This window comes from Scyliorhinus torazame, chromosome 6 (assembly GCF_047496885.1).
Source record: "Scyliorhinus torazame isolate Kashiwa2021f chromosome 6, sScyTor2.1, whole genome shotgun sequence".
NCBI classification, from domain to species: domain Eukaryota; kingdom Metazoa; phylum Chordata; class Chondrichthyes; order Carcharhiniformes; family Scyliorhinidae; genus Scyliorhinus; species Scyliorhinus torazame.
Genome location: NC_092712.1, coordinates 290485027 through 290509195, shown reverse-complemented (window position 1 = coordinate 290509195; position 24169 = coordinate 290485027).

Below are 24169 nucleotides of genomic sequence, written 5' to 3'. Positions count from 1 at the left end.
TGATCCAGATCGTGCCAGGTGTAGCGGGTCGGTGCATCGGTGCGTGCCGCAAAACCCGCTTTGGGCCTCTTCTCCTCTGCACCCGGCACAACGGGATCAGCACAGCTTGTCTGACAATGCAGGACTGCCTCAGTACTACATAAATGTGCCAGCCTGAGTTATGTGATCAACTGTCTAGATCGACCTCAAAACCGATGACCTTCTGATTCAGAGGCATGTGTCACATCATTGAATCAAGGTTGAGGAAAAGAAACAATTAGAGAAACCACTTGGCATTCAGTGGAAAACACTTTCACAGAATATTGGCAAATTCCTGCTCAATAATTCCAGTACAATGGGCTTTATTTATAAATATAAAAAAGGAATGTTTTAAATCCAGAACAGTAATGGAAATAAAATGAAACAGTTTGTGTAAAAAAACTACAGACTTGCTGGAATACCTTTCCTAGATGGCTATACAATGAAGACCATTTTTTGCAAGCTGTGCTGTACAATAGGTTCAGTGTACTTGAATAGATAATAAATAACTGTTAGAACCATAGACCTTTGCTTCGTAAATATCTAAAAAAGCAAACATTCATGGCAAGTTGATAATTGATCCTTTGAAAATTATACGAGGAATTATATACTTTGAGACAAAAATGAAGTGGTCACAAAAAGCTGGTTAGGCATTTATTGTATAATTCTTTCCAGAATCTTGAATGCTAAGAACTTATTAATCTGGTACTGAAACCAATCTTTATTTTAATATACATTTTTGATTTCTACTTTATTTATCTCCTTTTTAAAATTTTCACGCTTGATTGCATTTCCAAGTAGCCCGTTTTCGATGTCTATCAAAGCTGCTCTCGAGCTAGAGGGAAGTCACGTTGGAGAATGGTTTACGTGTATGGGAGCTGACGTTATACATACTTGCATCAAAGCACATCCCAGGTGTGGAACAGTAGGGTTGCTTTGTGAACCTTACTGGATACTGGTGTCTTTTGCAAGTGTGTTTCTCTCTGAAAGCAGGCAGAGCTAAAATGAGACAACCATCAATTTGAATGTAAATGGTGCTTTAAGCAGCGTGAAATGTCCAGAGCTCAGAATCACTTAGTACAACTAACGTTAGTATAAATGTACAAATTGGAACAGGCTTGCTGTGGTAAAAACAGAAAATACTGGCAAAACTCAGCAGGTCTGGCAGCATCTTTGGCGAGACCAGAGTTAACGTTTTGAGTGTATGACTCTTCTCCAGAGTTAAAGAGAGGAAGAACTGTGATAAATTTTATACAGTTTAATAAGGGGTGGAGCAAAAGCGAAAGCCAGGGATTGGTGGGAGCTCAGGAGAGATTTGATCTGCTGAGTTTTTCCCAGCATTTTGGTGTTTATATTTCAGATTTCCAGCATCCAGAGCATTTGGCTTTTACACTGCTGTAAAGTGTTTTCCTTGAATGGGATAACCACTCTGCATTCCGACCTACAATTCAGCAGAGTTCTTGGCCATGCAGTCTCCAGTCCTTTCAGAACCATCTTGTATCACTTCATTGCCTGACTTGTTGGCATCTGGTTTTGTTTAAAAAATATCTGACTCTGACGTCAGCTTTCAGTGCAAACTGAATGCCCACATATCCCAGAGGGGAAGTGTTCACCAGCCGAATTTGGTTATGGACCCCGTTGAGTTCAGTTGAATTCAACAACCATTGTGTTTGAATGGTCGCAGAAACACCATATTATCTTGCGTTGCCTCCAAGACACTGGCTTCAGATAAACCATCTAAATATTAATCCACACATATTAATCCACACCTACAAGCTCCACTATCCTGTGAATTCAATCCCATGAAAGGGAAAGATTTAACTGAAAAGTGCATTTTAAGATGGCTCATCACTGAGCCATCCCATGGTAAATGATCAACAAAAGTGCAACAACAACAAAAGACTCCTCACTCTAAAAGAAAAGATAAAACAACATTTAACTCTGGCGTTGAATCCAATTAAATGCTTGAAATGTAAAGAACATTTTTTGAAATTGAAATTGGCTAAGAACAGAAGAAAATATTGGAAATTCTTTAAATGGGAGAAAGAAAATATAAGTGAAGGCCGCATAAAGAGAAAATAATCTGGCAGGCTGTACTCAAAACATTCACTCGCCGTTTCTCTGTTCAAGTACAGACAAACCTGTTAAGCATTTGCATCATTCTTTGGTTTACATTTTATATTTCCTGCATTTTTAATGTTTTTTTTAAATCTGTAAAAGTAAGTGACACTCAGGAATTCAGATATTTGCCGGTTCTTACAAACCAGTTTTCAAAAGATTTTTCTTTCAAAAATTGGAGCACTACCCAGTGCATAGAACACATTGAATACAATTTATCACTCACATTCCCCATTTATTTCAGATACTTGGGGGAATAAAAATATGTTCCGAATAAACATGAGCTCCCATGGTGACAATTTATTCGGAACATACGTTTTGAACATTGTATCAACAGAGGCTCAGTGGGTTGCACTCTCCTCTGAGTCAGAGGTTGTGCTTTCCAGTTCTGCATCAGCATGAAATCCAGACTCAGACTCCAATGCAGTGCAGAGGAGGCACTGCACTGTTGGAGGTGCCACTTTTGGATGAGATGTTATTTGTTTTTCCAGGTTATGCTTAGGCAGTGAATGTATAATGTCACGTTCCTGGGTCACTCAGTACGCATCTGACAATTTTCTGGTTTAAATAAGCTGTTTATAAATAACTTGTACACAAGAAAATTACTGTGCAACAGATTTGTACTTAGAAAGCAGTTACATTATTTTTTAATGATCTACACATCAGCAACAGCAAGTACAAATCGAAAGACTCAGTGTGACTTCTGGCTTTGTAACATTGTGATATTTCCCTCACCAACTAAATAAACATTGTGTAGAAACAAAATCCGACAACATGCTATTTTGTTAAGCAATAGCAAGGATTTCATGAATGAACTTTAGGCCGATGGCTGGCTGGCCTGTCAGATGTCTTTAGGATTATGAAAGTGTTCAATAGGGTGGATGTAGAGAAGTTGCTTACACTTGTGGAATAGACCAAAACTAAGGAATAAAAATACAGTATAAAATAGGTATTATTAATTCCACAGGGGAATTCTGTTTTAAATAAATTTAGAGTACCCAATTCTTTTTTTCCAATTAAGGGGCAATTTAGCGTGGCCAATCCACCTACCCTGCACATCTTTGCCATAAAGGAATTCATGAGAAACGTCATTAGCCAGAGAGTGGCGAGAGTCTGGGATAAGCTATCACAAGTCCAAAGATGTGCAGATTAAGTGGGGAGTAGCCAGGCTAAATTGCCCCTTCGTGTCCAGGGATATGCTGGTTCGGTTATGGGGATAGGGCGATGTGGGTGAGTGGACCGAGTGCTCTTTCAGAGGGTCGGTGCGGACTAAATGAGCTGAATAGTCTCCTTCTACACTGTAGGAATTCTCTGATTCTAAGGAGTAGTAATGGTGAGCAGCATAATAAACAGGCAAGGGGAAGCTAGATAAACACAAGAGGGAGAGAGGGAGAAAGGAACAGATGATTATGCTGAAAGGGGTTAGATGGAAAGGAGTGGTAGGAGGTTCATAAATATTGGCACAGACCAGTTGGGTCAATTGACCTGTTTCTGTCCTACACCTTCTTTATAATTCTGTGGAACTGATTGAAGGTATTGAAACAGTAAGGCTTCACAAAACATCAACGTCATAAATGTCTTAATTCCAGGACACTTGTGAAGCAAGGTTAAACAAGTGTGAATTCTCCTTATATTTGTGGTTCATTTTGATTATGTTTTTCCTGGGAAATTAAAACGTCTCATTGGTTACTGCCAACAGTTGATCTCCCATGTTGAGTCAAGACCAATTGAGGTTGAAGAAACAAGGTAGTTAATCCCCATTTCAAACTCAAACATTAATTCTTTTATTTTCATTATCAGTTTCTATGTCCCGACTTCTGAAGTAAACTATCCATGTCAACTTGCCCTCCTACCAGAACTGCTGCTGTCGTGTGAGAGAAGTCATAATTACAACATAGCAAGTTTACATAGGAAGTTTCCACTCTGTAATTGACAGGAACACTCAAAATTAATATATTGCATAGATACAGTATATTTAAGGAGGACCGATTTACCTAATATCACAACCACAGTAACTTATTGCCACAAAACCAGTTAGAAGGTGTTATCATATCACTGGATTACTCATGGACCTATTGCCAAAGGTTATACTGTACTTTCAATCACTACATGAGTATGCCTACCGAACATCCCGACGTCAACATCATTGGTAAGCTGGTGGGCCACGGAAGGAACCCAGGAAAGCCGAGGGCTATAATTCAAGGGTTGGTGGACATACATTACCATTTTCTACATATTGTCTTGAACTGCAGGCTAACTTAATTCTGTGGATTAACGGTTATGAATTCCTTTCCTACCATTATCGCATGGCAAGTTGCATCAACGATAGAAGGGAGATGACAATGTTACATAATAAAGTAAAAACACCGATGCCGATTTGAATGTGAGAACTATGCACTAGATTTCACAGCATGGTAGCAACCATTGGTCATTTCCCAGAATAATTTATATAGCCATGCTTGCCTTGGGGACTATCAGCTGCCTCAGTGAGGACTGAGCTAACCCTACCAACCCCACTCGGGGCCACGTGATGTGCGCGCTGGAGTGATTGTGTTTTTGTGAGCTCCAGCTCTGCTCATCCTTTAATCATTTATTTTTTTCCTGGTGCACATTTCATATTTGCTTTCACTTGGGTTACAGGGCTTGCACTATGTCCCTGGAGGTTCCTGATTGCTGTCTTTGCAAAAAAGAGCCGACATAGAGTAAAAATCCTTGTTTATTTGTGGCAGTCAGAGTGGGCTGGGCCGGGACCCAGCTTACATTTGACGTAGTTGCTGAGTGGGCTGTCACTTCAGTGGTGCTGTGTGTGTCTGGATGATGGCCGCCATTGAAACTGTTGTCGCGGTTGAAGATCCCACCCCTGCAGGACGTCAGAGCACACTTAGAGGAATTGTGGGATACCTTTGGGACAGCGGTGGAGGCACATGAGAGAGTTCTTGCACTTGAAAGAGCACTTTCCCTGGTGAGGGCCCGCCTTCATTTCGCTGAGATCCTACTCCATAGTGCATAACGTATCCTGACGGGTTTGAGGGGTAGTGGCTGGGCAAAGCCTGTTCGTGGGCTCGGTCCCTGGCGAGAGATGAGAGGCAAGTTGCCGATTGAGAAAGTTGGCTGCCATGTTTTGGTAATGTTGATTTGGAGGCTGGGTGCATTAAATTTGATGGAGCACATTAATCCATTCTGAGGCCAGGAGTCGGTTGGGCCACCGATCGTTGGTGCTGGATCGTCCTATTCTCGATGCTAGCTGTGAGGGGTTGGAGGTGGCCGAATGGGTCAAGTACCTCCCTTAGCTGAAGCCTAGGCTATGGAACACCTGGCCATTGGAGAGACAGCTTGGTGGGCGTAATGGTTTCTTGTGCTTCGATCATTTGAATCCTTGCGAGATGCTAAAGAGTACTTGCTAATCCTGGCTTATCTTTTGTCTTCTCGTACAATATGGTGCATATCTTTATCCTGCAATTAGTTTATAATCCTGAACGTTACTCCCTTGTGATTATATTGCTGGTTATTTAATGTTGTCTTTTCGCCTGCAAAGGAATGCAAGATGTGAGCTTGAGGGCAGATGGTGTCGATTATCCTGTTCTAGCAAAATCTTGTTGAGTCAATCATGTGAAATGTAACCTGCGCACAGCTTTATCCTTTGGTCTGGGCAGATTTTGTATCCGCGGGAGGACTGGATTCCTTCTGACTGCTGAGATTGAGCCTTCTTTCCTTTGGGTCTCTCTCTGTGGCTTTCTTTTAACTATTAGAACAGGAAGATTTAATATTGGTACACAGGTGAGATTGACTAATTGTGATTGGGTTGTTGAGGATAGGTATTGTCAGAATATACACCAGTATATCATGGTGCAGACACACACTGACGGACACACAGTGGGACCAATCAACACACACAACACCGCAGCCAATCACCAGTGAGAGCACACACACTATAAAGACAGGGGACATCAGAGTTCTCGCTCATTCGAGTAGCAGCTAGCTAGAAGCACAGAGCTCACAGCCTGCAACACAGACATTCACCATGTGCTGAGTGCATCAACTGGTTAGGACAAGGCAAAGGTCTTTAGTTAAAGCTGGGATCGTATTTACCCACAGTTCAAGTATGTTTAAATAGTTAACCTTTTAATAAAATAGTGTTGCACTACTTCAAGTGTTGGTGACCTGTATGTGATCCAGAACACCCAACACATCATGATATCAGGAGTGGTTGCATACCAGCACTTCTTAGACCTACCTGCAAGTGATCTACCTTCCGCCAAAATTCCGTCATTCTGCAACATGGACAACATCAGCCCACCGCCGCCACTCCGCATCGCCGGCAACCTCGGGGCCAAATGGAAGATTTTCAAACAGCGCTTCCAGCTCTACCTCGAAGCCACGGACACCAGATAGATTGCTCTCCTCCTCTCCACAGCCAGGGACCATGCCATCCATATTTTCAACTCTCTCACCTTTGCAGATGACGAAGACAAGACAAAGTTCAAGACAGTTCTCCTCAAATTTGACACTCACTGCAGCGTAGAGGTGAATGAAAGATTTGAACGCTACGTGTTCCAGCAGCGTTTGCAGGGTAAGGACGAACCTTTCCAATTTTTTTTAACGCACCTCCGCATCCTTGCGCAATCTTGCAGCTACGGGCCCACCTCTGACTCCATGATACGCGACCAGATTGTTTTCGGTGTTCAGTCGGACCCCCTACGTCAGCAGCTCCTCAAAGTAAAGCAACTCACCCTAGCGACCGCCATAGAGACCTGTGTCCTACATAAAAATGCCACCAGTCGGTACTCCCATATACAAGCGGCTGAAATGGCACGGCAAGGTCCACACGAGGCGGAATGGGTCCAAGTGATTGAACACCTCCAGGGCCTCAGCCTGGATGAGGGCGGCCATTTTGCGCGCTTTTCGCGGACTCCCGCGCTTGTACGCACCAAACGAGGGGACGGCGACATGGAGGAACGTAATGCGTAGGTGCGCACCACGCAGGACCGCACCGCGCATGCGTGGTTGGGCAGCGAACGTGCTGACGTCACGGCGTGCGGCAACTGTGGCTCCACCCATTTAAAGCGGCAATGCCTCGCAAAATCTTGACAATGCCTCCGATGTGGAAGACTTGGCCACCATGCTGCCTGCTGTCGAGCAGCTCAGCCTTCCAATTCATATCGCTTCAGCCAGCCTCGCAGGAATGTTCGGGCAATTCAACCCACGGTCCCGAGTCCGATTTCAACCTCCCACACAGCAGTGACACCGAGGACCCGAAGGCGCCTTTTCGAGTCGGTGTCGTAACGACAAACAGGCTGTCTCCGAAGCAAAGACACCAGCCGCTGTCTGTATACAGCATTGATCCAGACGATGAGCGGTGTGCCACCCTGACGGTCAACCGGTCCCAAATACGATTCTGCCTGGACACTGGTGCCTCCACCAATCTCATGGTGTGGTCGGCTTTCCAAAGCCTTCGTGTCAAACCAACCATTCTCCCATCGGCCTGCCAGCTATTGGACTACAATGGCAACATCATTACTTCTACCGGCTCATGCCAGCTCGAAGTGACGCACAAGTCACGAAAAGCCATCCTTCCTTTCGAGATCGTGGGCTCCTCGAGGTACTCTCTGCTTGGCGCACAGGCGTGCAAACTGCGAAACCTCATTCAAAGAGTTCACTTTCTCTCTTCTGATGACACGTTTGCCTTCCAGGATGCTGACTTCAGGGCGCAACTCAACGCCATGATCGACCAGCACCACAACGTCTTTGAAGGCATGGGCACGCTCCCATATACGTACAAGATCATACTCAAACAGAACGCCATGCCTGTGGTGCATGTACCTCGCAGAGTCCCAGCACCCCTCAAGCAGCAGCTGCAGGACCTCCAAGACCAAGGAGTGATCTCCAGAGTTACGGAACCAACCAACTGGGTCAGTTCCATGGTGTGTGTAAAGAAGCCTTCCGGCGAGCTCAGAATCTGCATTGGTCCAAAGGATCGGAATCGCGACATAATGAGGGAGCATTACCCAATCCCCAAGCACGAAGAGATCACATGCGAGATGGCTCGGTCCAAGCTCTTCACCAAACTTGACGCCTCGAAAGGATTCTGGTAAATTGAACTAGACAGATCCAGCAGGAAACTGTGCACCTTTAACACCCCTTTTGGCAGATATTGTTACAACAGGGTGCCATTTGGGATCATATCGGCATCAGATGTATTCCACAGGATCATGGAACAAATGATGGAAGGCATTGAAGGTGGTCGCGTCTATGTTGACGACATAATCATTTGGTCCACCACCCCGCAGGAGCATATCAGTCGCTTCCAGCGTGTGTTCAAACGCATACGGGAGCAGGGCCTATGCCTCAACAGAGCCAAATGCTCCTTCGGCCAGACGAAACTCAAGTTCCTCGGGGACCACATCTCCCAGTTGGGTGTGCGGCCGGATGCGGATAAGGTGGCTGCCATCACAGCCATGAAAAAGCCAGAGGACAAGAGGTGGTCCTCCGATTTCTGGGCATGGTCAACTTCTGAGGGATGTTCATCCCTAACCTCGCCTCTCATACCACAGCTCTCAGGAACCTGGTCAGGAAGACGACAGACTTCCAATGGCTTCCTGCCCACGAGTGCGAATGGAGAGAACTGACCACGGCCCCGGTATTGGCCTTTTTTGATCCAGCGAAAGAGACAAATATTTTGACCGATGCCAGCCAATCTGGCATTGGGGCAGTGCTCTTGCAACGCAATGAGGCCTCATCATGGGCCCTGTTGCACATGCGTCACGCGCCATGACCCCCACGAACAGCGCTACGCGCAGATAGAAAAGGAGTGCCTGGGCCTGTTGACCGGTGTCGTCAAATTATGTGTACGGCCTTCCCCAATTTACCGTCGAGACCGACCATCACCCGCTGGTCAATATAATACAAAAAGACTTGAACGACATGACGCCTCGTCTCCAGCGTATTCTTCTCAAACTCCGGCGATATGACTTCCAGCTGGTATACACCCCAGGCAAAGACCTCATCATTGCTGATGCTCTCTCCAGGGCAGTCAACACTCCATTTGACCCAGCGGGATTCGTCTGCCAGGTTGACGCCCATGTGGCCTTCGTGGCCTCCAATCTACCTGTCACGGATGAACACCTCATCCAAATTCACCGCGAGACGGCGGCTGACCCCTTGCCACAGCGTGTCATGCGCCACCTAACAGATGGGTGGCTCAAGGGCCAATGCCCTCAGTTCTATAATGTCAGAGATGATCTGGCGGTAGTAGAGGGGGTTCTTCTAAACTGAACCGCATTGTCATCCCGCATAGCATGCGCCAGCTTGTCCTGGAACAGCTACACGAGGGCCATCTTGGCATGGAGAAGTGCCGCCGACAGGCCCGTGAGGCAGTGTACTGGCCCGGCATCAATGACGACATCGCCAACACAGTGCTCAACTGCCCCACCTGTCAGCGGTTCCAGCCGTCCCAACCATGTGAGACCCTACAGCCCAATGAGTTGGTCACGTCCCCTTGGTCCAAGGTCGGCATCGACCTGTTCCACGCGCTGGGCAGGGACTATGTTCTGATTGTAGACTATTTTTCAGTCTACCCGGAGGTGGTACGTTTGCACGACATCACATCGTCTGCAGTCATCCGTGCCTGTAAGGGCACCTTTTCTCGTCACGGCGTCCCACTCACTGTGATGTTGGACAATGGCCCCTCCTTCGTAAGCCAGGAATGGTCCAACTTTGCCAGGAGGTACAACTTTGTGCATGTGACATCCAGTCCCCTGTCCCCCCAATCCAATGGCAAAGCGGAGAAGGGCGTCCACACAGTCAAACGGCTCCTCTGCAAGGCTGCCAATCGGGATCCGACTTCTACCTCGCCCTGCTGGCCTATCGCTCGGCCCCACTGTCCACTGGCCTGTCGCCAGCCCAGCTGCTCATGGGTCGCATCCTGAGGCCGACGGTGCCGTCCATTCACGTCCCAGACCTCCACCACGTTCCGGTCCTTCAACAAATGCAATTGTCTCGTGCACAGCACTAGGCGGCTCATGACGCCCGTGCAGCTGATCTCCCTGCTCTGGTTCCAGATGACAACGTCCGCATCCATCTTCCGGATGGTGGCTGTTCTGCAACTGCTGTGGTTCTTCGGCAGGTGGCTCCCAGCTCGTTCCTGGTTTGTCTACCAGATGGTTCCATTCTGCGCCGTAATCGGCGTGCCCTTCGTCTCGTTCTGCGCTCGCTACATGATCCTCCGCCAGTGCCACGCCCTCCTGGCGTCCCTGACCTGGACTATGCGGAGATTCCGGTTACTCTGCATCCTCCCCACTCTGACGCAGTCCAGCCCGCTCCTCAGCTGGTGGCTCCTGACCCACCCTTGAGGCGGTCAACCATAATTCGTCGCCCACCTCAGAGACTTGTTTTGTGAACTTTGCACTAATGGACTCTCTGGTCTGTTCTGTTCTTCTGTTTAATCGTTCAAGAGGTTTGTATATAGTGTTCATCTCGTTATTTGTATGACACACTGTTTTTTTCTGCACCAGGCACCTTCCCATGTAAATAGCTTAGTTTTATGTACATAGTCCTGTAAATATTTCGCACACACGTAGTCAGGAACATTCACCACACACTATTTATTGTCACGCAGGCACATTTTTTATACAAAAGGGGGGATGTCATAATATACACCAGTATATCATGGTGCAGACACACACTGATGGACACACAGTGGGACCAATCAACATACAATCAACATACACCGCAGCCAATCACCAGTGAGAGCACATGCACTATAAAGACAGGGGGCATCAGAGTTCCCGCTCATTCGAGGAGCAGCTAGCTAGGAGCACAGAGCTCACAACCTGCAACACAGACATTCACCATGTGCTGAGTGCATCAATTGGTTGGGACAAGGCAAAGGTCTTTAGTTAAAGCTGGTATCGTATTTACCCACAGTTCAAGTATGTTTAAATAGTTAACCTTTTAATAAAATAGTGTTGCACTACTTCAAGTGTTGGTGACCTGTATGTGATCCAGAACACCCAACACATCAGGTATTGCTCATGGCATCTGGGATTTTCATGTACCTCAATTTTTGTAATGGTGGGCATGAAGAATCTGTGCTTGGATCCTACATGGGTGCTGCTGGGTCTGGTATCCGAGGAGAAGAGACTTTGGTGTGTTGTCGGTGCCAGTGGAGATTTGAGGAAGGGGGTGTGAGTGGAGATGTATGCGCACCCAAAATGGCGTGGAAAATTTATCCTGAATCCTTGTAGTCACTGCGGGCAAAAGGGTGTGCACCACTTTTGTCATAGTTTTCATTGCCTCATCCTGTTTCTCCCCCAGTTACTGGTGGGCTGTATGGGTACCTATTTATATCTAATGACTGTGTCGAGCCAATGGTGATGGCTCCTGTTTCTCTCTGTATGCTCTGTATTTTTTTGAATCCTGATCCTTGCTTATGGCAATGTATCATAATAAATATACTTTAAAAAACGAGTAATTCTGTGCATTAAAAAAAATCTCTATATTCAGATGGCCTGCCACAAAAAGAAACCCCCAGTTAGAGTTAATCAGAAGAGTATTACTATATATTTATGTACTTATAAATGTTCCATGTAATACTGGGGGAGTGCTGCACAGTCAGAGGTGGCATCGTTCAACTGAGACATCAAATCTCTCGGGTGGATATAAAAAGGTTACATGGCACACTTTGAAGATGAGCAGCGGAGACATCACTGGTGCCATGGCCAATATATATATCTTATTTTAGTGCCATGATGTTGTTTCTGGGACCTTCTGTGCATAAGTCGACTGTCACATTTCTCACATTAGAACAATGAACACACTTCAAAAAGACTGAAGTGGCTGAAAAGTGCTTTGGGACATGGAACATTCACGAAAAGCGCTGTATAAATGCAATTCTTTCTTTTCATGCCACTAATATTGCAGAATACAGCAGAAATCTATAACAGTTGGTGATGCAGTGCTCCCAACAGTCTCTTGAATCAGCAGATAAGCCCCTTGAAATGACTGGGAAAGTAGCTATTTTGAATTTTTTTTGTTTATTACAGAAATTATAACATGGAAGCCAGCTATTCAATCGAAGGAGTCCATGTTAGTGCTATGCTCCCTATGACTGTGTAATGAAAAGAATTAATGCAGCAACTAAGATGTTTTGACATTGAACAAACACTGGTTGAAGCAGATTACATTTTTCCAGTTCATACTGACATCAGCAGACCAAAGGTAAACACAACTATTTCAGTCCCTTATCAAAATATCACAATCTTCTTCATGACGTTAATGCGTTGTGCATACTTGTTTCAATTAAAGCCCATCAAATCTGTTTTCTCTGTTCACTTCTGATTAACTACGATCGATCACGCAGATAGGTGTCAATTAACCTTTGTTTTAGGGACAGATCCTCATTTCACTATTAAAAAAAGGAGACAATATCAAAAGTATATACATTCAAGAATGAAATCAGGACAAACTTCTTCACATGAAGCGCAGTGAAAATCTGGGCTGTGGATTATTGAATAATCGGAACTTTCAAGACTGAGATTGATAGACTTTTGTTTGGTCAGGTTATCAGGGGACAGCTCAAGCAGGTAAATAGATTTGATGTAAAGATCAACCATGAATGGTGGGACAGGCTCATTTAAGGGGCTGAATGGTCTAATAGTTTTATTCAATCTGGTTTGGTTCTGGAGCAGACAATCGAGAAGAATGAGATTGGTTGACCTCTGGGCCCCTAAAAATCAGTCAACAAAACGTTTCTCTATCCAATCTGCTTATGAAGACAGGCACCCACTGCCACTGCATGTGAATAATGGTAAAGAGGCTTCCATTGAATTTTCTCCTGTTCCTGCCTGTGTGTTACTTAATAATAGCAAGGTTATTTGGTATCCAGGTGAATGACTGCAATAGTTTGAACATTTGTAATGATTCTTTAATTTAAAGGCAATAAAACCAATGCATGTTTGACTAATTCTTATTCTCATTGTCTGCAATATCTAAAGAGTGTTGAAGGATAAAAATCTTTCGAGGGTGAAAGCTGTTGTCACTCCCGCTGTTAAGGGCCTGACCACATAGACTGCAAAACTTGTTTGCAAATTTGCCTTTATCTCTTGCCAGCTGACATAGTTAGTCAGAGCCTTTGGAGTTAGAGTTGTTAGGCCAAGGACACAATTTAGGCTTAAAATGCTGAATTGAAAGGCCGATTGGGTCAACAGTTCCAAATAATGCGAAGCTGACCCTGAACTGTCAGAATGTTTTGCTTGCTTCATGAATGTAAAAGATTATTTGTTTTTACTAATAAGAAAGTTGTAGCAATATTGCTGTGCTTTAGGGATGCAGTTCAGCAGGGAATGAGACACATCAAGTTATTTTTTTTAAACCAGTCGACAGACTTAGTTCAAACAGATAGATGTGAAAACATGCAGGGAACTAATTTAATTCGGACGGAGCATATCTGGTAATAAGATGCTACTCTTATTACTTTAGCACTCCTTAGAACTGCCCACTAAAATAATTTCCTGGTACAGTTTCATAATGGTTATGTATTGACAGCTCAGACCAATGATCTGGAAACTTTGAGTTCAAATCCTACAATAGCAGCTGGGGAATTTACATTCAGTTAATTTATTAAATCCATCTAGAATACAAAACTAGTATCAGTAATGATGATCAGAAGACTCCAAAACCCATCTCATTCAATAATATCCTTTAGGGAAGGAAATCTGCTGTGTTTACCTGGTCTGGCCTATATGGCACACCACAATGTTGTTCATTAATTTAAAGGCAATTAAACCATTGCATATTCTACTCATTTATTACAATTATTTTGACTATCATCTACAATATCATCTAGATATTGAAGGGTATTGAAGAGTATTGAAGGTTGAACATGAGAGCTGTTATGCACTGCAAAGCCTGTTTGCAAATTTACTTTTACTTCTGAACAGCTGATTTTAAGTTTAATGACCTTTGGGGTCATTGAGTTGTTAGGATAAGGACAAGAGGCTCAAAATGCTCAATGGAATTGCCTATTGGGACAGTTCCAAATAATTGTGAAACTGATTTTGAACTGTCAGAACTTTGTTGCTAGTTTCATTAATGGAGAGGTAGCATCCTCTCTTTGGTACTGATCAGATTTATTGGAGTGCTTTGAGGATGCAAATCAGCAGGGAATGAACTGTAATGACTTGTAACTTTCCTTCGAAATATAGACGAACATGCCATTCTGCAGTCACAGAAAGAAAACTAAGAGAAAAGTAAAATCCGACCTCCGGCACCAAACTAGTCACTGGATTCAGAAACGATAAAAATACACCAAGCTGAGCCAACTCTGCAAAATCCTCTCTGCTAACATCTAGACTTGTGCCAAAAGTTGAATGAGCTCTTCCACAGACCAGTCATCTTGCTGAACATAGTAATACTCACTGAATCATACCTTTCAACCAATTTTCCATACTCCACCATCCTAGATAAATTCTGTCTCACCAGCAGGACAGACTCACTAGAGGTGATGGTGCACTAGTATACAGTACGAATGCCATGGGTTTCCTCAGCATCAACTGTGGATCCCATGGCTCCATATCAAACATGGACAAGCAAACCTCTGCTCATGACTACCAACCACTTTCCTCAACTGATGAGTCAGTACTTCTCCATATTAAACACCACTGCACAGCCGTTTAACACTCCCTATTTAAGAATTTGCATATTTAAATAATGCTAATTCTGATCCTTAAGTAAATAAACAGTTAATGACTTTGAATGCCATAAAAGAGTTAACTCTGTCCCTTTGAAGTATGTGTACATTCTAAATGAAAGGTAGAGTAGAAATAGTTAAATAACCTGAACTGACTGATAGGCCAAATGCACTGGTGGTCCATTCCTTGATGTCAAATAGGTGGTTAAACAATATACTGTTGCTTAACAGGAGCTAAAGTGAAAGGGTTATTGAATTATTTGGTGCATTTAAGAGACTTTCCTGACAAGAAACCCAACCCAGTGTTTTCATTCACCTCCCTACACCATCTCCAGTCCAACCCCAAACTAAGAGAAGATCTCAAAACAGGTACTTTGTGTTTTGTACCTTACTCTCAAGAACTCATTAATTCCCACGATTTAGCCTAAATTCCCCATTGTTATGAGTTTTACTAATAGCCTTTCATGTGGAACTTTGTCAAATGCCTTTGGAATACATTTAGAAATCTAGGCGTCCTTCAACAATTTGTATCTAATGGTGCTATTCACAGCCCTGTTCTGTTTACAGAGGTTAAATGATTCTATAAGTTGTTGTCATGTGTCATGTAATAGGGCTAAATCGCTGGCTTTGAAAGCAGACCAAGGCAGGCCAGCAGCACAGTTCAATTCCCGTACCAGCCTCCCCGAACAGGCGCCGGAATGTGGCGACTAGGGGCTTTTCACAGTAGCATCATTTGAAGCCTACTTGTGACAATAAGCGATTTTCATTTCATTATCAGTCAAGGCTCAGTGGTAGCATGCTTCCATTTGAGTCAGAGGTTTGTGGGTTTGTTTTATTCAGAGAATTCAGACCGTAGTCCAGACTGAATCAGGAGTGCGGGGGGGGGGGGGGGGGGGGTCACCTTGACTGAATCAGGAGTGCGGCGGGCAGGGGAGCCGGGGGGGGGGGGGCGCCATCTTTATAACTAATGAGATTTTAAACTGAGATTCCACCTGCCCTCTCTTGTAGACCTAAAGGGCGTGATTTAATGCCTTCGTCGCACCCGACTTGGTGATGCAACGAGGCCGTTTAATCTCACGAGAAGCCTCTCATGAGATTCACAATGCTCAAAATGCCTCGCGAGATTTAACGGAGTTTCACGAGATGTCGCGATCTGAATCTTGCCTTTATTGGGCGAGATCCAGGTATACATATTTAATGGCTCATTGAAATATATCTGCGCCGGATTTTCTTGAGGGCCGGAATTAAGAGCCGCGCCTGGGAGACCTCGCCATAGCGTTGTTTAGTACTAGTCCAGACAAATGTGGGCCAGTCGTAATGGCACCTGGGATTCTCCCAGGCCATTATAGACCCCTGTGTCGTCAGGCATAGAATCATAGAATCCATAGAGTGTAGAAGGTTGCCATTCGGCCCATCGAGTCTGACTGATACACTCCTCCCTATACCCGTAACCTAAACTGCACATTCCTGGACACTAAGGGGAAATTTAGCATGGCCAATCCACATAACCAGTACATCTTTGGACTGTGGGAGGAAACTGGAGAACCCGGAGGAAACCCATACAGACACAGGGAAGATGTACAAACTCCACACAGTCACAAAAGGTCGGAATTGAACCCAGATCCCTGGCACTGTGAGGCAGCAGTGCTAACAACTGTGCCACCATGCTGCATTGGGCAGGGTGGCATACTGGCACCCAGGCACCTTGGCATAGCACCTGGGCAACCTGGAAGTGCCACCCAGATTGGCAGGGACACTGCCATGCTGGCAGTGCCAAGGTGTCTGGTGCCAGGTTGCCTGTACAAGGCATAGGGCCTGGAGGTGCCTTGCCCTTAAAAGGTGAGGTGAGGTGGGGGAGGGATTTGGAGACCACTATGAGGTGACTGAGGGGGGTTGAAAGATCAAGGTGGCATTTAAAAATGGCGCCTCGATCCACGAATAGTCTGTGCACTGGTGAGCTGAGCTTGTCAGTGCAGGAAATGATTATAAGTGCAGCCTCATCAGGGCATTCCTCACCGAGGTCAAAGGAAACAGCAAAATGCCATTAAATAGCGGTGTCATTCTCGGCATTAAAAACCCCGCCAAACATGCTCAAAACGGGACCCTGTTTCTGTCCCGTTAAATCGCACCAAAAGATCCGGTGACACTATTCATGGAAGAAGAGGGAGCTCTTCATCGTGTCCTGGCCAATATTTATCCTTCAATCAATATCACTCAGAAACAATTTATCACAGTCATTATCACATTGCTGTTTGTGGAGCCTTGCTCTGTTCAAATAAGCTGCTACATTTCTCCACATTGCAGCAGTGAATACACTTGGAAAGGTATGTCATTGGCTGTAGGGCGTCACACAAATGCATGTCCTTCCGTTCCATTTTTAAAAATGCAATGAACTGTGCAATGGCAGAGATGAATCCCTGAAGGGTGGATTTGATCATACCAGTGTTGTGGGACTTCTAAAATAAATATTTACTTTCTTGGTTTAGAGTTCCCCGAGGCAGGCAGCTGACCCGTTGCCACCATTGCTCTGGAGCCTTGTAAGAACAGAATGAGCTGATCAATCTACTGATTGCCATTCCTCCTCTCCCTCCGAGTGGAGAGTTATTTAACCTCTGCTTGATCTGGCCCTCATAACGTAAGAGAATACAGAAACCAGTTGTAATCAGTGGTGCTGAAGCACTCAATTGGCACATCAATACACTGGGGCACCTGGAAAGAATTTTGTTAGATACATTATTTTAACACTGCCTAAATGTGGAACATTTTAGTTCTTCTTGTGTTCCAGTATTTTCAGTAATCAAATATACTTTGCATTAATATGCTGATCAGTCATATAAATGCGACAATGTATTCAACGACCAATTATTGGGGAATGAGGCACTCTTAAACCCAGTATCCGATCCCAGCCCAATTCTACTTCTGATTCCTGCACATGAACACTTCAGATCAGCAAAATGAATGCTTTTGCTGCTGCAGCATAAAGTATGCAGGATCTGTGAGGGCAGACACCCAGGATGCACTGCAGCAACTCACCAAGGCTTCTTCAAAAGCACGTCCAAATCTAGTGACTCCCCCATCTTGTTTATAAAGATGAGTGGTGGTTTGGGGTTGGAGGTGTAATTTTGTCCTCATTGAGTTTGAGTTTGACGATAGACCCCCCCCTCCCCCAGTCAGAGCTAAACCGTTTCGGGGTTTTTTGGGGGGGGAATTATTTGTTTTGTTTTTCTTTTATGTTTTTGAATTTAAGAATTTGTGTTTTCATCCTTCAGCGGCTGGGGTAGATTTTAAATTTTATCCTGGGGAGGACTGGGTTCCTTCTGACTCTTCCTTGAAGTTGAGGTTTTTCTCTCTCCATTTGGGTCTCTCTCTTCGCTCCTTCTTTGAACTATAAGAGTGTGATGTTTAATATTGGCGCTGGCTGAGGTGGGATCAGTAATTGTGATTGGTTGTTGCGTTGTTCGGGGTATCCTACCTGTGATGATGGGTGTCTTGAGCCAGTCTTCCCTCCCTGGGGCTTTTGTATTCTCTCTTCATTTCTTAATTTAGGTGAGCATTGTGTTGGCTCTTATCCTGATTTGGGGGGGGGGGGCGTGCTGGTTCCTGGTGGTGCCAAGGAGAAGGGAGCCAGCCCTCCCTCCCAGGAGGTGGGGTCCCCCTCGGTTGGGGCTGCTGTAATTATCCTCTTCTTAATATGGGTGAAGATCGTGCATTGCTCTGGATGGGGTTGGGAGGATGCGGGCAGTGGTGTAGGTTCTTGGGATGTACTGGAGGTCCTGGGGGTATCGTTTCTTGTGTTTCGGGTGGTGCTGGGCTAGGCCAGGTCTGGTGCTGTGGCTATTATCCTGTGGCCCTTGGAAGCTTGGGGTGTCCCTTTCGGGAGTGCCTGCAGGGGGTGTCCTGGAAGGCTGAGTTCTGCTTCCCGGGTGCATGGGGGACTGTGCATGGAGATTGAGCGGATGATTGGTGGGCGCTTGGCAGCCTTCAGGAGAGTGTGTGGTCTGGGTTGGGTCCTGATCTTTTGGTATCCGTTGGTTTAGTTCTGGTAGTCCTAGTTCTTTTTCTCTTTTGGGTGGTTCTGATGGTCTGATCCTCCACTGGATCTCTCTCCTTATTTTCCCTCGAACTACGAGAATGAGAAGTTTAGTGAAGTTAGATTGGTTATGGTGGTGGGCTGTTGGGGACAGGGACTGCTTTAGATATCCTTTCTGCTATGGTAGTCACTTTGAGTTGGATCGGGCGTTCCTTCCCTGGGGTTGTTTCTCTTATTCTTTTCTGGGTGAGCGTGGTGCTGGTTCTTATCCTGGTCTGGCCCGGTGGTTGGGGGTGGGAGAAGGTGGGGGGTGGTTGCGGGTCACCACATGGTGATGCCAGAGAGGACGGATTCGGCCCTCCCTCCCAGGCCGCCCATTTGTTGGGTGTCTTTTTCCCAGGGTGGAACCCCTCTTGCCTGGGGCTGGTGTAAGTATTCTCTTCTTAATATAAGTGAAGATGGTGTATTGCCCTGGATGGGGTTGGAAGGGTGCGGGCTTGGCTGGGGTGTCAGTTCTTAGGGTGCACCGGAGGTTCTGTGGGTATGTTTATCCTCTTCTCAAGACGGTGTCCCACTCAGCTGGGGCTGGAGTATTTGTCCTAGTCCTAGTTTTGATGGTTATTCTGTGGTCTCCCTAGGTGGTGAGATGTCCTCTTATTGATTGAGTGGCTTATTCCCCTCTTGGTGTGTGCTTCATGGACGCTTGGGGCCTAGGTTGAATCCTAGCACTTGGATTGGATTGGATTGGATTTGTTTATTGTCACGTGTACCGAGGTACAGTGAAAAGTATTTTTCTGCGAACAGCTCAACAGATCATTAAGTACATGGGAAGAAAAGGGAATAAAAGAAAATACATAATAGGGCAACACAACATATACAATGTAACTACATAAGCACTGGCATCGGATGAAGCATACAGGGTGTAGTGTTAATGAAATCTGTCCATAAGAGGGTCATTAAGGAGTCTGGTGACAGTGGGGAAGAAGCTGTTTTTGAGTCTGTTCGTACGTGTTCTCAGACTTCTGTATCTCCTGCCCGATGGAAAAAGTTGCAAGAGTGAGTAAGCCGGGTGGGAGGGGTCTTTGATTATACTGCCCGCTTTCCCCAGGCAGCGGGAAGTGTAGATGGAGTCAATGGATGGGAGGCAGGTTCGTGTGATGGACTGGGCGGTGTTCACGACTCTCTGAAGTTTCTTGCGGTCCTAGGCCGAGCAGTTGCCATACCAGGCTGTGATGCAGCCAGGTAGGATGCTTTCTATGGTGCATCTGTAAAAGTTTGTAAGGGTTAATGTGGACATGCCGAATTTCCTTAGTTTCCTGAGGAAGTATAGGCGCTGTTGTGCTTTCTTGGTGGTAGCGTCGACGTGGGTGGACCAGGACAGATTTTTGGAGATGTGCACCCCTAGCTCTTGTTATCTCGTGGGTTCGTTCTGGTAGTTCTAGTACTTCCTTGCTTCTTTTTCTCCTCTGGGAGGGCCTTGAAGGTTAGATCATTTGAATTTGTTGTTGTCGGTGCCCTCTCCACAATTGTATGGAATGATTTTGGTTCTGCTGTGGGCCTGGATTGGGGTTCTGCTGCGTTGTGTGGTAAGTAGCTCCCCTTAGAACTGGGGTTTTAGTGTATTTTCTTTTGTTACTGTAAGGGTGGGTCTGATGAATCCATTCTTGGCTCGTACATGGGCGCAGATGGGCCTGATATCCAAAGGGAGGAGGCTGTGATGGGTGTTTGATGCCTTTGGCACTGCTGGAGTCGAGGGAATTGTACATTGGTGTGCGCCCAATCATGCCATGGGAAAAGTATCCTGATTTCTTGTGTTGATTGTGGACTTGTGCAGCCTGGTGTAGCCGCTTAAAATGGCTAACTCCCGATTAGAATGGCCAAACCCCGATTTAAAATGGCGAACGGAAGAGGCTGATGGGAAAATCAGCCAACAGGACTCAAACAGACAGCTGCAGGTAAAACAGTGTATTCGCCTCTAGGGAAGCCAGACCGAATCGATACCTGCAGCCATCAACATAACAACACCCCAGCCACCTGCATATTAATCAGCAATCCCCGGGAACAATTGATACAAAATGGACACACAAAGCCAACCCAGACCTTTCGGCGCCAGCAGGAGCTGACACAAAGAGAGGTAAATGACCAACCCTCGATCAAGGAATCACTCCAGCATTGGAGAATATCGAACCAAGTAATTGGGACCAAGTCCAATCATTTGGAACCAGGTACAAGGTCCACCCCGAGAGGCGGGAAGCCCCTGGGGACTATAAGAATAGGGGCCAAGTTCAAATCGACCCTTCTTCTCCTCTCCGCACCCTTCGAGACCCTTCTGCTGACCTTCTACAACAGCCGCAAGAGAACATAAGTTTTACTCCAATGATCGCTACGAGATAGACACTCCTGACTATCGACCTGTACCAGCTTTTGAATCCCGCAGGCTCAGAACCCATTTGAAAGGCCATTCGTTTCCCTGACCTGGTGGGCCATTTCCAAAGTTAAGTATTGGCCTGTTAGTTGTAGGAAGTAGCTTAGAGATAGAATTAATGTATAAGTATTGATTGCTGTATATAATAAATGAGCGTTGATTTAACTCTTACTAAGCGGTGTGTTGGATTATTAATCATTATTCGGACTTGAACCACGTGGCGGTATCAGAAAGATATCTGGCGACTCAAGAGCAAAGGTGACAGAATTAGAGCAATTAAACTAAGGCTAAAACGCGCAACACTGGGCAGACATGCACCATTTTACCATGCTTTCCTGACTTTATCCTGTTCCTCCCTCAGTTCCTGGTCAGGCTATATGTTCTGTCTAGTGATGGTATATAGCCAGTTGTGATGTTGTTCTCCTGTTCCGTTCTGTACCATGTATGTTAAGCCATTTTCTTCTTTTTGCTTATGGTGCTGCATTATTTTGTACTTTTGTTGTGTTATTCTTTGAAATGTAAAACCTCAATAAATATACTTTTACAAGAAACAAAAACAGAAAATACTGGACAATCTTAGCAGGCCTGACAGCATCTCTGAAGAGTAAAGGGACAAAAGTCATCCAGACTCGCAACGTTAGCTCTCTTTTTTCTCCACAGATGCTGTCAGACCTGCTGAGGTTGTCCAGTATTTCCTGTTTGTGTTTCAGATTCCGGAATCCGCAGTAATTTGCTTTAATCTTTTAAAAGAAATGCTGGTTTGGTAGAATATGTGTTCAATTTTGGCAACACACTTTAGGAAGGATGTGAAGGCTATAGAAAAGGTGCAGGAAAGATTTATGAGAATAGTCTCGGGGATGAGGGTCTTTTGCCATGTGGATAAATTGGAGAAGCTGGGCTACCTCTCCTTGCTGAAGAGAAAGTTGAGAGGAAATTTAGTAGAGGTGTTGTAAATCATGAGTGATCTAGACAGAGTAGATACGTAGAGAGAAAATGTTTCTAATGGCAAAAGGGTCAAGAACTAGAGGACATAGATTTATGATGATTGCCAAAAGAACAAAGGCGACATGGGAAAAATATTCTATGCATTGAGTGGTTACGATCTGGAATCACTCACTGAAAGATTGGTGGAGGCAGATTTAATTGTGACTTTCAAAAGGTGATTAGATATGTGTAGCACAATCAATTACTCACGAGACGAGAAGAGATGAAGTCAATCAAAGGCTTTATTAAGCAGACTTGTTCCCCAGCAGCTCAGTTACAAAATGCGGCTGCTGGGAGGACCCGGTTTCTTATACTCTGCCTTACTGGGTGGAGCCAGCAGGCGGCAGATCCAATCAGGACCCAGTTGTCTGTCTACCTATAGCCTCTCGGCATCACAGGTACCGTACTACCCCTAATACATACCACCACATTCACCCCTTGTTAAAAAAGAACCCGGCGGGGTGGTGGGTCGCATGGTGGTAGGGGTTTACAAAGCTGGTACTGGAACTATCTTAACACAGTGCTATGCATCGATCTCAACGGTGAACTATTTACACTGCCGCTTTACTGGGCTATTGAATTATTTACAGGTTTTGCTTTGTCACGCGGATTCCATGAGTCGAGTGGGTGCCCTGGTCGTCCTTGTCGATCGTCTCAGCCCTGGTGGTGGTGCAGGTACTGGCTCGGGCACTGTCATCTCTGGGAGCGTCGCGCTGTTTGTTCCTGTTTCACTACTCCTGGGCGGGCACGGGAGGAGGACCGATCCACCCGGGAAGGGAGCGGCCGTGGGGTGCGCCGGCGGGAGGGAGGGGGTGATTGGTGTTGGGGGGGGTGGTTCCGGCGGGCGCCAGGTCCCGCAGGGAGACCGTGTCCTGTCGGCCATCGGGGTATGCCACATAGGCGTATTGGGGGTTTGCATGGAGAAGATTAATCCTCTCGACCAACGGGTCCGATTTGTGCGCCCGCACATGCTTTCGGAGCAAGATGGGTCCTGGGACTGCCAGCCAGGTCGGAAGTGACGTTCCGGAGGAGGACTTCCTAGGGAAGACAAGGAGGCGCTCGTGAGGCGTTTGATTAGTTGTGGTACACAGCAGCAACTGGATGGAGTGGAGGGCATCCGGGAGGACTTCCTGCCAATGGGAAACTGGGAGACTTCTGGAACGTAGGGCCAGTAGGACGGTCTTCCAGACCGTACCGTTCTCTACCTGACCGTTTCCCTGGGGGTTGTAACTGGTCGTCCTGCTCGAGGCAATGCCCTTGCTGAGCAGGAATTGACGCAGTTCGTCGCTCATGAAGGAGGACCCCCTATCGCTATGGATGTATGCGGGGAAACCGAACAGTGTAAAGATGGTGCAGAGGGCTTTAATGACCGTGGCCGCAGTCATGTCGGGACAGGGGATGGCGAAAGGGAAACGGGAGTATTCGTCCACCACGTTTAGGAAGTACGTGTTGCGGTCGGTGGAGGCCTTTGAAATCCAGACTGAGGCGCTCAAAGGTTCGTGAAGCCTTTATCTGGTGCGCTCTATCTGGCCTGAAAAAGTGCGGCTTGCACTCTGCGCAGATTTGGCAGTTCCTGGTGGCTGTTCGGACCTCCGCAACAGAGTAGGGGAGGTTGCGGTTCTTCACAAAGTGGTAGAACCGAGTGACCCCCGTGTGGCAGAGGTGCTCGTGGAGGGCTTGGAGGCGGTCTACTTGTGCGTCGGCACATGTGCCGCGGGATAGGGCATCGGACGGCTCATTCAGCTTTCTGGGACGGTACAAGATCTCATAGTTATAGGTGGAGAGCTCGATCCTCCACCTCAAGATCTTGTCGTTCTTGATTTTGCTCCGCTGTGCATTATCGAACATAAAGGCTACCGACCGTTGGTCAGTGAGGAGAGTGAATCTCCTGCCAGCCAGGTAATGCCTC